Genomic DNA, 10,694 nt, shown 5'->3' with positions numbered 1-10,694 from the left:
AAAAAAAATAATAAATAAATATAGAAACCTTCGAAAGATGCACTCAATAATAGTTGTAATTGTGCTGCAGTTAATGGAATAATTGTTAAAGCATTTCAAACAACTCTCGACTAATTCAATTGATGTCCATTAAACGGGGCTGGGAAATTATAAATCTCCGACTTTGTAATTACACTTAGGTGCTGATTTCCCCTAATGAACTGTAAAATGGGGCTGCAATTATCCAAAGTAATTATCAACTGACAAGCCAAACAAACAAACAAACAAACAAACAAACAAACAAACAGACCTCACGCTTTCCAGTTGGGCTAGAACAAGAAATTAGATGCTGTATTATTGCATTTCAATTATGAGTATTTTAAATATTCAACTATTTACAAGCAAAAAGTGGAATATAATCGTTTTCCGTGAATTTTCCACATTTGCAAATGGAATTCGCTGTCTCTGTCTTTTAAAGGGATTAGCTTGATAAAGTGGCTTATACAGAATTCGAAATGCATTAATTACAAATAATATGGTCTAGTTTTTCTGCAAATTTAAAGAATTACTTTTACATTCCAATTTATTTGAAATTGAGCTTGCAGCCGATTGACGACTCTTAAGACTTCTCACATCAAACCGAAAAGGAGTAAACGTTTTGCAAAACATGTCAAAAGCCTGAGAGGCTTTTAATAAAGATCTATAAAATCTATAAAATGATTTGCTCAAGCACAAAAGTTTTATGCAATCGCTTGGCCTGTGGAATTTGACTAGTGAACTTTGATACAATGCAGATTGAAGTTTTTAATATTCTTCCTTTGGGTCTCATAATGTTATTCATATCTAGTTCTTAATGTTCATAAAGTTTATATAGTGTTTATGATACAGTGGTTCGATTTGGCCTTGATATATGTTCTGCAACAGATTGTACTACAAATACAGATTGTATTTGCATAGTTTTATCAGACGTATAGCAGCCGAGTAAGGAATCAGTTTCATTACTAAATCTGCATCTGCAGCTATATTTAAAATATTTCTCACACGCCAAAGTGTATAAGACTTTTAAGAAAATTATTGTATAATTATTAGATCTGTAGTTGAAATATAATTCCTTACTTAAAGACTTTTCATAAGCCTTCCAAAGTCTCTAGCTTATCTGATGAACTATTTAATTTAACTATTAAATAGATTCTCAGATCAAATGTCTTCAATTAGTTTGTCTCGGAAAAGACTTAACTGAACAACTTCATGAGCTAGCAGCTTTTATAGCAAGATCTAGCTAAAGTCTTTTGGCCAAAGGAACAAGAGACAAGAGTCTATAAAATGGAATAATCTATGCATTTTGTCGGCACAGGTCTTTGAATGCCGAACGGTCATAGAAATGGCCAAAAATGCATGTCTCCGCGGTTGCCGTTCTGCAAAAATGTTGTACAACAAGCGCCAAGTTTGCGCGAAATCAAAGGCGAGTTGGCTCGTTGCGGCGGTTGTCGTACCACTTGGACATATATGGCAAAATTAGTGGGATGCTTGAGTTACGTTCAAGTGAGAAGTGAGTGAGGGCGGGAAGAGAGGTGCAGCGAGGGGAGAAGAGTTGCCATGTGGAAGGTGTCGTCGTCATTAGCACAATGTTCGGCCAGTTGGCGGCACAATTAAGTGGCAACAATTTTCAGTCAACTGCAGAAAGATGCAACAAAATGATATTCGATAGGGTTGATGAAATTTTATGCACTCACCGCACAGTGGGCGAGGGGGCGTGTCTGTTGCTGCATTTCCTCACGCCTATAAACGCACAATTATAATAAAAATAATCAGCTAGTCAAGAGCTGCATTTGGTCATAACCAGATCGGGCCACAGAGAACCGTTTGCCCCCAGCAGAAGTCGACAAATCCCGCTGCGTTTCCGTCCCTGCCTTTGCCTGGATTAACACCCGGGCGGCAAGTTTTTCCTCGCAGCATCTGTTTTTTAGTTGCCAACGTCGACAATTGGCGAGTAATTGCAGCTGCATAATAATTTTTCCGCACACAACTCGGCAACTCTGCTCGCTACGTCAATTCAAGTTTTTTGCCACAGTCTTTCGTTTGCTTGCTTCTTTTTTTCGTTTTTTTTTTTTTACGTTAGCTCCTGGAAGGCGTCGCACGTTAATCCATTTAATCCGTTTTTGGCATTAGTTAGACGACTGCAAAAATAAAGTAAAAAATGGAATATCATAATTGATTGCTTTGGCCAATAGAGCAAACTGTGAGATCTACAGCAAGTAGTTAGAAAGAAAATACACAAAATAAATAAAAACTTAATTAAAACCATAAACAATAAATTAACACAGCTACCAAAATGTAAACGAAACTGCGAATGCAATCGAGAATTAATTAATAATGCATTAAAACAAAATGAATGCCAGCACAAGGTAAAATCTAACTGACTTTAAAAGGCGTTTCGCATAGATATGTGAAAAACGGTGTTGGAAAACGATGAAAAGCTTAAGCAGCGAATATAATGGATAGTTTTCGGCATTGATGTAATCGATAAGATAACAAGGGGATTTTAGAAAAACATTTATTCTTGTTTTAAGTAAATAATTATTTAAGACTCAGGCCCAATTAAATTGAGTAAAATTAAATTAAAAACCAATCAAATTTAAATGTTAGGAAAGTTCTTTTATATACTAGAAATACAAATATATAAGTTTTATAAAAAATACGACTTACTAACTCATTCTAATATACAAACCAATATTGTTAGGCGGTTTTAATACCAACTTGGTCGAGTCTTTATGTAATTAATATTTAATATAAAAATTAAATCTATATATAAATATAAGAACTTAATAATATGTATTTTATGTTATTTGACTATTAGTCTTTTTAATTAAAATAATAACAAAAGGATATTATTTTAAATTATTAAACATAATATATATTCCTGATTATAATATAATATTTAATTACAGCACCCTTTAATTTGAATATAACAAATAAATATTAATTATGTAAACTAACATGCAACATATTATTTAATTATATATAAAATATAACAAATACTTATTATAATAAATAAATAATTATTTAAAATATATTTATATATAAATATATATATATACATAACATATATTATTAATATATCACATATATTTAAATGTTTAAATGAGAAATAAATATTTATTTTAATAAATATCTTTCTCTTTTCAGTGCCTTGGAACTATTGCTCGAAGAAGTCTGACTTTAGTTTGTTTTAATTTGAGAATTTTGGCTTGAAAATATTAACCATAAAAACTATTAAAGGAATAAATACTCCAAATTTTATATCAATACTTCTAACAGTGGTAAGTGCTTTAATTAATTTTTATTATCATACAAAATGTATGTATATTTATTTATTTATTTTTTGTCTGCTGGACAAAGTTTCAAATGAATTATCCTGCCTATTAACTATCTAAGAAAACTTGTTCATTAAATGAATCAGATATAAAGAACCCTCTTTACATGCCAATATCTCATTTAAACGAACGTAACTGGTTCGAACTATTTATGACTTTAAAGTATTCACGGCCGCAAAAAGTTCGCGACACGCATCAATATTCAAAAGTGGCCTCAACTTGGCAGCAATCTGTCAGATGCTTTTCATAAACGTTGCGCAAAAAATAAAAAAAAATAATAATCACAAGAAAACCTGAAAAAAATTGTTAGGAGAGCCGTAAAAAAAAAAAAAAAAAAAAAAAACTAAATACTAGAGACAATTTATGTTATAAAACGCTGTCGAAAATTGCTTTATGAACACGTTTGCTGGCGCTGCGGCTGTTGCGGCTGGCATGTTCGTTGTCATGTAGACCCGATACGATACGATCCAATACAATACAGTACGATACGATCCGTTCCGTTCCGTTCCGATCTGAAGCGAGGCAACGGGGCAACTGCATCCAACCAACGCTCCCAAATCGCAGAGCAATGAAATCGATCATTTTCCCACGATCAGTGTTTGTTGGCTGTCAACCCCCCCCCCTCATTTGCCACCAAACTGGCTAGTCTAGTCTCAATGACTAACTACACAGGCTGGCGAAAAAAAAAAAAAAAAAAAAACGGCCACAAGCTGGCCAATGGGCAGAGGCATTGCTTAGTTTGTATGTGCTGCTATGTAAATGCTATAAAAGGATTTTGATTACCAGCTCCGAGCTGGACAAACTGTCGGGCAGACTGTCCGGCAGACAGACAGACAGACAGACAGACAGACAGTTGTTGTCTGGCGACGAGGCGTTTGAATTCTATTGGGGCCAACTGTAACACAGCAGCAGCAGCAGCAGCAGAGGCAGAGGCACCTTCGACGCGCCTTTCACAATCCACGATCCGATCCAACATTCGATCGATCCCATGACTCGACCATTTCCATTGTGTTCGGCGATCGATATCGCGCGAGCTGTGAAATTAAACGAATTTAAATGTTTTCTCTCTCTCTCTCTCTTGTTCAGGTCCGTCGGCTGTTAATTGTTAATTGCGTTTAAGCCATGAGCAAACAGTTTTTGGTGCTCCTCCCCCCCTCCCATCCTCTGCTGCGTGGACTGTTTGTAGTGTATTTGGTGCTCGTCGGCTTTATTCTAATTAGCGTCGTGCCCGGGGCACGAACCTCTGGTCTTACGCAGCCAAAAAACATGACGCGGCATTGCTCAGATTTTCTTTCAGCTCGGCTAGCAGCATGCCACGTACTTGCAACATATAGAGGGTATATTGAAAATGGGTATTAAAAAGAAGCACAGCAAATATAGATCGCAAAAAGTTGCTTAGAATCAAAATTAAATCGATCTATATCAAAAAATGCTTATATTGAATTTTAAAGAATAAATAGACTTGTCAAAAGAAAAACAAATCAAATATTTAGCATAGTTTGGTCAAGTTCTGAGCTATATAGAAAAACGTAGATATATTTTAGAAAGGTTTTGCAGAGGTGGCCTTAAAAAGATTCACAAATGAAAGTGTTGCAGGTCTGAGCTTAGAAAACGAAGAAGATTGGTTTAAAGAAATTCGATATCTATGGAGCCAAGTTATTGCCTAGGATTGGTCTGACAAATTTTGATTGTCAAATCTATTAAATTACAAAAAAATATTAATCTTTAAATGTGAATATGTACTGTATATATCATTAAGTAGTCTGAAGACTTCTATTCAAAATTGTAAATTAAGAATTTATGGAATATTATGCATCATGTGACTGCACATCATGCAGGATTTGCTTTAGTCTGACATTATCATAATTGATTAAATATTAAAATTAAAGCACGTTTGCTCTTAATTCATTTCACTTTTATTGAAAATGAGTATTTACACAAATGTGCAGCAAATACTTAATACCCAGGATATGTTATAGGCGTCGAGTCCCTTCGTTTAAGCACTGCCTCACAAATCTAAGCACTTTTACAAAATTCTGGGTAGTTTTTCTTGTTGCTTAAACACGCTGAGATACAGTACGAACTAGAGTAAATGTTGCAAACTTCTTGCAGGGTATATTCTCGTCCATCAGCCACTTGCAACAAGAACTGATCTCTGCTGTGGCGGCTGCTGCTTCTGTGGCTGCTGAAGCTGTTGTGTGGCTGTCAAGCGGCTTAATTGAGCATGCAGCTCAGTTCTTTGACATGTTTTCTATTTGTCTAATTTGTCAGTTTGCCTTCAGCTGGCTTCAGCTTCAGCTTCGAGGCGGACAAACGGAAATGATATGCCAAAAATCGTGTTTCTATATAAAAATATATAAGCTCTCAAATCAGCTGAACTATTTTGAGCGAAGCGTGGCCAAAAGTTTTGTTTTCCATGGCTGCGGCCCTTAACAAAATATTTAAATTGTTTGAGTTGAGCGCGTGTTCAAGACAAAGTCTAACTCCAATTGGGCTTCCGATTGGCAATCGAATTGGATTTGAAAGCGGATCAAGTGGGATTTGTTGTCTTTTCGTGGCGTTTCATAACTGTAGGGGTTTTTGATTTAAAAAATTGAATTAAAAAAAAGGGAGATAATAAATAAATATGTCTGAATTATAAGCTTCGAATAAATTAAAGAATAACTACCTTGTCCTTCCGCAGTCCGAAATGAGTTCTATTGCAATTTAAATAAGCATCTGTATTAAAAAAGAAAATATTTAGTGTGAAGGTCTATATAAATATATATTCAATTTTGATTCTTAGCCAGATCTTCCAGTATTCCTTCTCCTTCTTCTTCTTGTTCAACTTTTGCTGCAGTTTTTTGTACAATTTTTTTCAATTTCTTCAATTTTTCCGTAGTTCTGTACTCGCCAAGCGCCAGTATTATACTGAAGTGAAAAAAAAATGTTAGACCCTGAACAACCCTTCCATAAAAAACGAAACGCACTTTGCAACCCTTTCACTTCCATTCGACTCAATTTTGCATAAGTCTTCCAAATGGGAAATCGGTTGAGGCTATTTTTTTTTAGAACATTTCCAACCCCCCCCCCCCCCCCCCCCCCCCCCGCGTTTGCACGTGCTGAACGCCAGATGTCGCTTTGGTGGCAACGCTTGGACTTGGCTGAAAGAGCGAACATTTCTGGGATTTAGTGTGCATTCATTAGGCGCAATTGTTGTGAATAATTTATATAATTAATACCCCGCTAGGCGAGACACACGGCTGGCTGCATTTAATAAAATATTTTAAATAATTCTGTAATCTAAATGCAGTCATCGTCAGCAACAGCATCTGCAACAAGCCAAGTAATGGAGGCGATGCCAACTGCGCTGTGACAAACAGGATGCGAATCGAAAGAAATTCTAAATACCAAAGAATGGCAAACGGAGTGGCAAACGGAGTCTCAGGCTTGGTTGGTCAGGTCTTGGCACAAATCACAAATTGTCACGTTAATAGTTGCTTGGATCTCATCATTATCATGCTGCTGCTGCTGCTAATGATGATGATGATGATGCCGATGATGATGATCATGATGATGATCATTAAGAGCTGGCCGGTCCACGCATCCGTATAAATGCAATGTAAATTTTTTTGTGCGCGCCATTGCATATGTCAAGACAAGCGCAGATCCAGACAAAGTTGAAGATGTGTACCTGTATCTCTCTCTCTGTAAGTTGATGTTGTTGGCAGAATCAGTCGCCCCCCCCCCCCCCCTCCCCATCCCACTCCTCAGCACGTTTGGCTGATAATTTATGAGACGCCTTATTAACATCAGTCCGGGCCGGCATTCATGTGGCTTTCTTGGAAAGGCTTTGCGGATGCATCTCCGCTTTTTGCTTTTGCTTTTGTTTTTCCGCTCGCGCATTTCAAGCTCATTTTCATGTAATTTCTGCTCTTTCAATTTGTACACTATTTAAATGCTCATCATAATTGATGCCAAAAACCTTCCGTCAGATACATTTCCTGGCTGCCGCGCATGCAAATCGAACCTCGACTCGGCCTTCGCTCAGTCATTCTATGCAAATTGTCTGTTGCAAGTTGCAAGTGCCACATTTGGTTGCACGTTCGCCGCATTGGGGATTTGCATAAATATGTTTGGCCGATTCAATTAAATGCCAACCTGGCCAGTTGTTAACGCATACCAAATGTTAATTCTCAAGTGTATTTGACTATAATTCAATACAAAAGGCAAGATGACAAAAGTAACAATGCATTGTCGACGCTTTGATGCTCTACGGAAATGGTAAAAGAGCATTTAGATTACTGAAAGTTGATAAGAAAAGTTGACAATGGGCATAGCAAAATTTTGTGCGATTCAATTAATAAATTAAATAAAAAAACATAAAAAACGAAAAGTTGTTGCTGCAATTGAACAGGCGACAGTCAGGATGCATTCTTTTATATCTAAGTATACATATTTCTACTTAATTTTTGCATTCATTCGTTTGAAGATTTTTTAATATATATTGTGCTTCTCGCTCTCCTGCAAAGTTCAAAGCAAATGCATAAATATTCATGCCCGAAACGTTTTGTTATGGAAAACAACATTCACATTCAGATTTAACAAGCGTGTGTATAATGCATAACAATCCGAAACAATCAGTTCAATGACAAAGCCGAGCAAATATGTGGGTTTTTTTTTTTTTTGTTTTTTATTTGTGTTGATTCGAGCACTGCGAATGGGAATTGGTTGCATAAATTTCAGTTAGTCAGCCATAAATGTGCATAAACAATTAACAATTGTTATTAAGGAGAGCGGCTCGAGACGCTAATTATAATTTCCTTGAGTTGCATTTAAGCTCAGCTGCTGCGGCTTAAAAGGATTGCTGGCGCAGACAAGACAAGGACAATTAGCTGCATGATTTTTCATAATTCTCAAAACAAATTAGCCTCAAAGCCCCCCGCACGAATCCATTGCCAATAAATTAGCAGTCTTCGGGCGTACTTCGATCTGTGGCTTGTCTTCTCTTCTCTCGGCTCTAACAGAAATTACTGTATTTAAAAATCTTTAATAAGCGCAAAATATGGCACAGCGCACTTTGCGATGCACTTTCCGATGGGGCGTGCCCAAGCAAGCAGAGAGGGGGCGGGCAGCAGGGGCGTGGCAAGTGCTTGAAAAGCGCCGCCATCAGCAGCCCACATCAGCCTGTCATGGCCCCCCTCCCCCTGCACACCTGCAGCACAGTAGCCGCCTCACCTGACGACGTCTGACGCATATTTAAATGTAGACGCGGTCCCGACTTTGCCGACATGCCCGCTTAACGATTGTCTGACTAAAGGGTATTGGCATTCGCATTTACATCACAGATTGGTCAGTTTTTGTTTCTCATCAGCTCGCATATGTTTATTTTCTGACATTTTCTTACAATTTTATTTATTTAACATATGCTAAATGCTTCTCTTTTTTTAATCAAATTAAATGCTAATCATTCATTTAAATAAATAGTTTATCATATAAAAAGGCTATAAATTAGTTAAAAGGCTTCTTAGTTGACATTTATTTATTTCTTACTTTATTTCATTTGCGCTTTAAGCATTAAATGATTCATTGGGTTTTTCTTGAGCTTTGTGTGACAAGGTAAAATTATTTGAAAATATGCCAAGAAAAATTTAAATAAATAATAAATCTCTATAAATCTCTATATAGGAAGCTAGGAAGCAGAAATGATCACAGCAGTTGCTTTATTTGATGAAGGTGCAAGTTCAGCCGGAGTTTCGGGAAATTCCAGCCGCAAGTGTGGGAAAATCGTGAAAAGCCACTGTATGCAACTTTTTTGTTAGCCGTGCGATCGGCTTCAAACTCACTTTCAAAAATCAATTTGGCATTTAAATCTGGCAACATTATTGTTGTTTTTAGGTTTTCCTAGTCGGAGATATCTCCTTCTATGCGAGGTATTATAATGCTTTGTTTCCGATTCTAAGCTCCGCTCAGTTTTTGCCTTTTAACAAATTTGTCTCTTTTGGTATTTCGCATTTGATAAATGCTCAAAGTTTGCAGCTAACCCAAATATTTTGACGTTTATATCAAGCCAATTTGCTGAAGGTATTTATGACACCTCCAAAACTAGACTTTAAAATGTTTCTCGAGAAACGGAATTGGCAAACGCATAATTAAAACAACAGGCCGCATTTAACAGAAATTGTGAGTAAATAACCTCGTGATTTCTATATAATTATGCAGATTTCTATGGCAATTATTGTTAAGTTAATAAGCAGCAGCAGCAGTAGCAGCAGCAGAAAACTTGGCAAATTATTCAAAAGCGAGGCAAAAACAAAATTGTTTTAAGCTGAGCTACAGCTGCACTCGAAATGACACAGAAGCTGGCGACAAGGCGACACTTGGCACTCGATTGTTGTTGTTGCTGTTGCCAGCCGCAGCCTCGGGCCAGGCAGCTGTCAGTCACTCAGTCAGTCAGTCAGTCAATCAGTCAGTCACTCAGTCAGTCAGTCAGTCAGTCAGCTTGATGTTTTTGACCAAATCAGCAACAACAACGCATCGCCAAAAACTTGCCGCATCTGATGTAGCTTGCCTCTTGAACAGATGCAAGTTGCAGACCCCCCCCCCCCCTCCCCTGCACATACACCCCCTCCCCGAACCCCTTCCGGCGTGTCAAGCCGTTTTGTTGCCTTTACGCTTTTTGTCACATAAACAAACTGAAGGCAGATTTCTTGATGTCACCTGCCTCACACGGCTCGTTTAATTGTGGCCGTCAGTTGATTTTTCCAGTTGGAAAATGTAAATTATATAAAAATAATTCCCGAGGCTTGGCATCGTGCTGTTGCTTTTAATGAGGCAATCGCTTAAATATTTGCATTTTGATTGACAGCACTGGAGATTGTTGCAATTGGACAAGCAACATGCATATTTGGCAAATGTGTTAATGAGCGAAGCGTACAAAACAAAAACATACAAAATAAATAAATAAATGCTGTACTTAATTTTGCAAGCCTGTGTGGCAACGCTGGCGCAGCTGTGTGGCATATGGCAACGCTGCGTGCAACATTTAATCCGCATTTTAAACTGGCAACGCTTTTTAAAATACCTATAATAGGTTTAACAACATTTTGTAGTGAGCGAAGCATAACAATAAAATATAAATCAAACTAAAGAGTTCTTAAAGATTTGAAATGCTATCTGGCAACGCTGGCAAAGCTGTGTGGCATGTTTGGGACAATTTGGAAACCCTTTCAAAATGCTCTAAAAACATGTCTGGAATAGGTGTATCTAAATTATCTAGTCGAAACGTGGAAATAAAAGGAAGGCTAACCAAATTTAGAGTTTAATTCTATATTTAAAGACTGTCTGGCAGCGCTTGCACAG

At 37.0% G+C, this 10,694-nt stretch overlaps 1 long non-coding RNA gene across 1 annotated transcript; it reads right to left on the bottom strand.

Annotated features, from left to right (window-relative positions):
• Nucleotides 1-758: 758 nt before the first annotated feature.
• On the bottom strand, nt 759-6,246 carry LOC116651780 (uncharacterized). Its single transcript, XR_004304788.2, has 3 exons — nt 6,022-6,246; nt 1,713-2,156; nt 759-1,653 (listed from the first exon to the last, which is right to left on the bottom strand). It is a non-coding gene; the product is annotated as an uncharacterized lncRNA (long non-coding RNA).
• Nucleotides 6,247-10,694: the final 4,448 nt, after the last annotated feature.

The sequence above is a fragment of the Drosophila virilis genome, chromosome 4 (genome assembly GCF_030788295.1).
Source record: "Drosophila virilis strain 15010-1051.87 chromosome 4, Dvir_AGI_RSII-ME, whole genome shotgun sequence".
Taxonomy (NCBI): domain Eukaryota; kingdom Metazoa; phylum Arthropoda; class Insecta; order Diptera; family Drosophilidae; genus Drosophila; species Drosophila virilis.
Note: the sequence above shows the minus strand (reverse complement) of the source record. Positions and strands in the feature narration are given on the sequence as shown.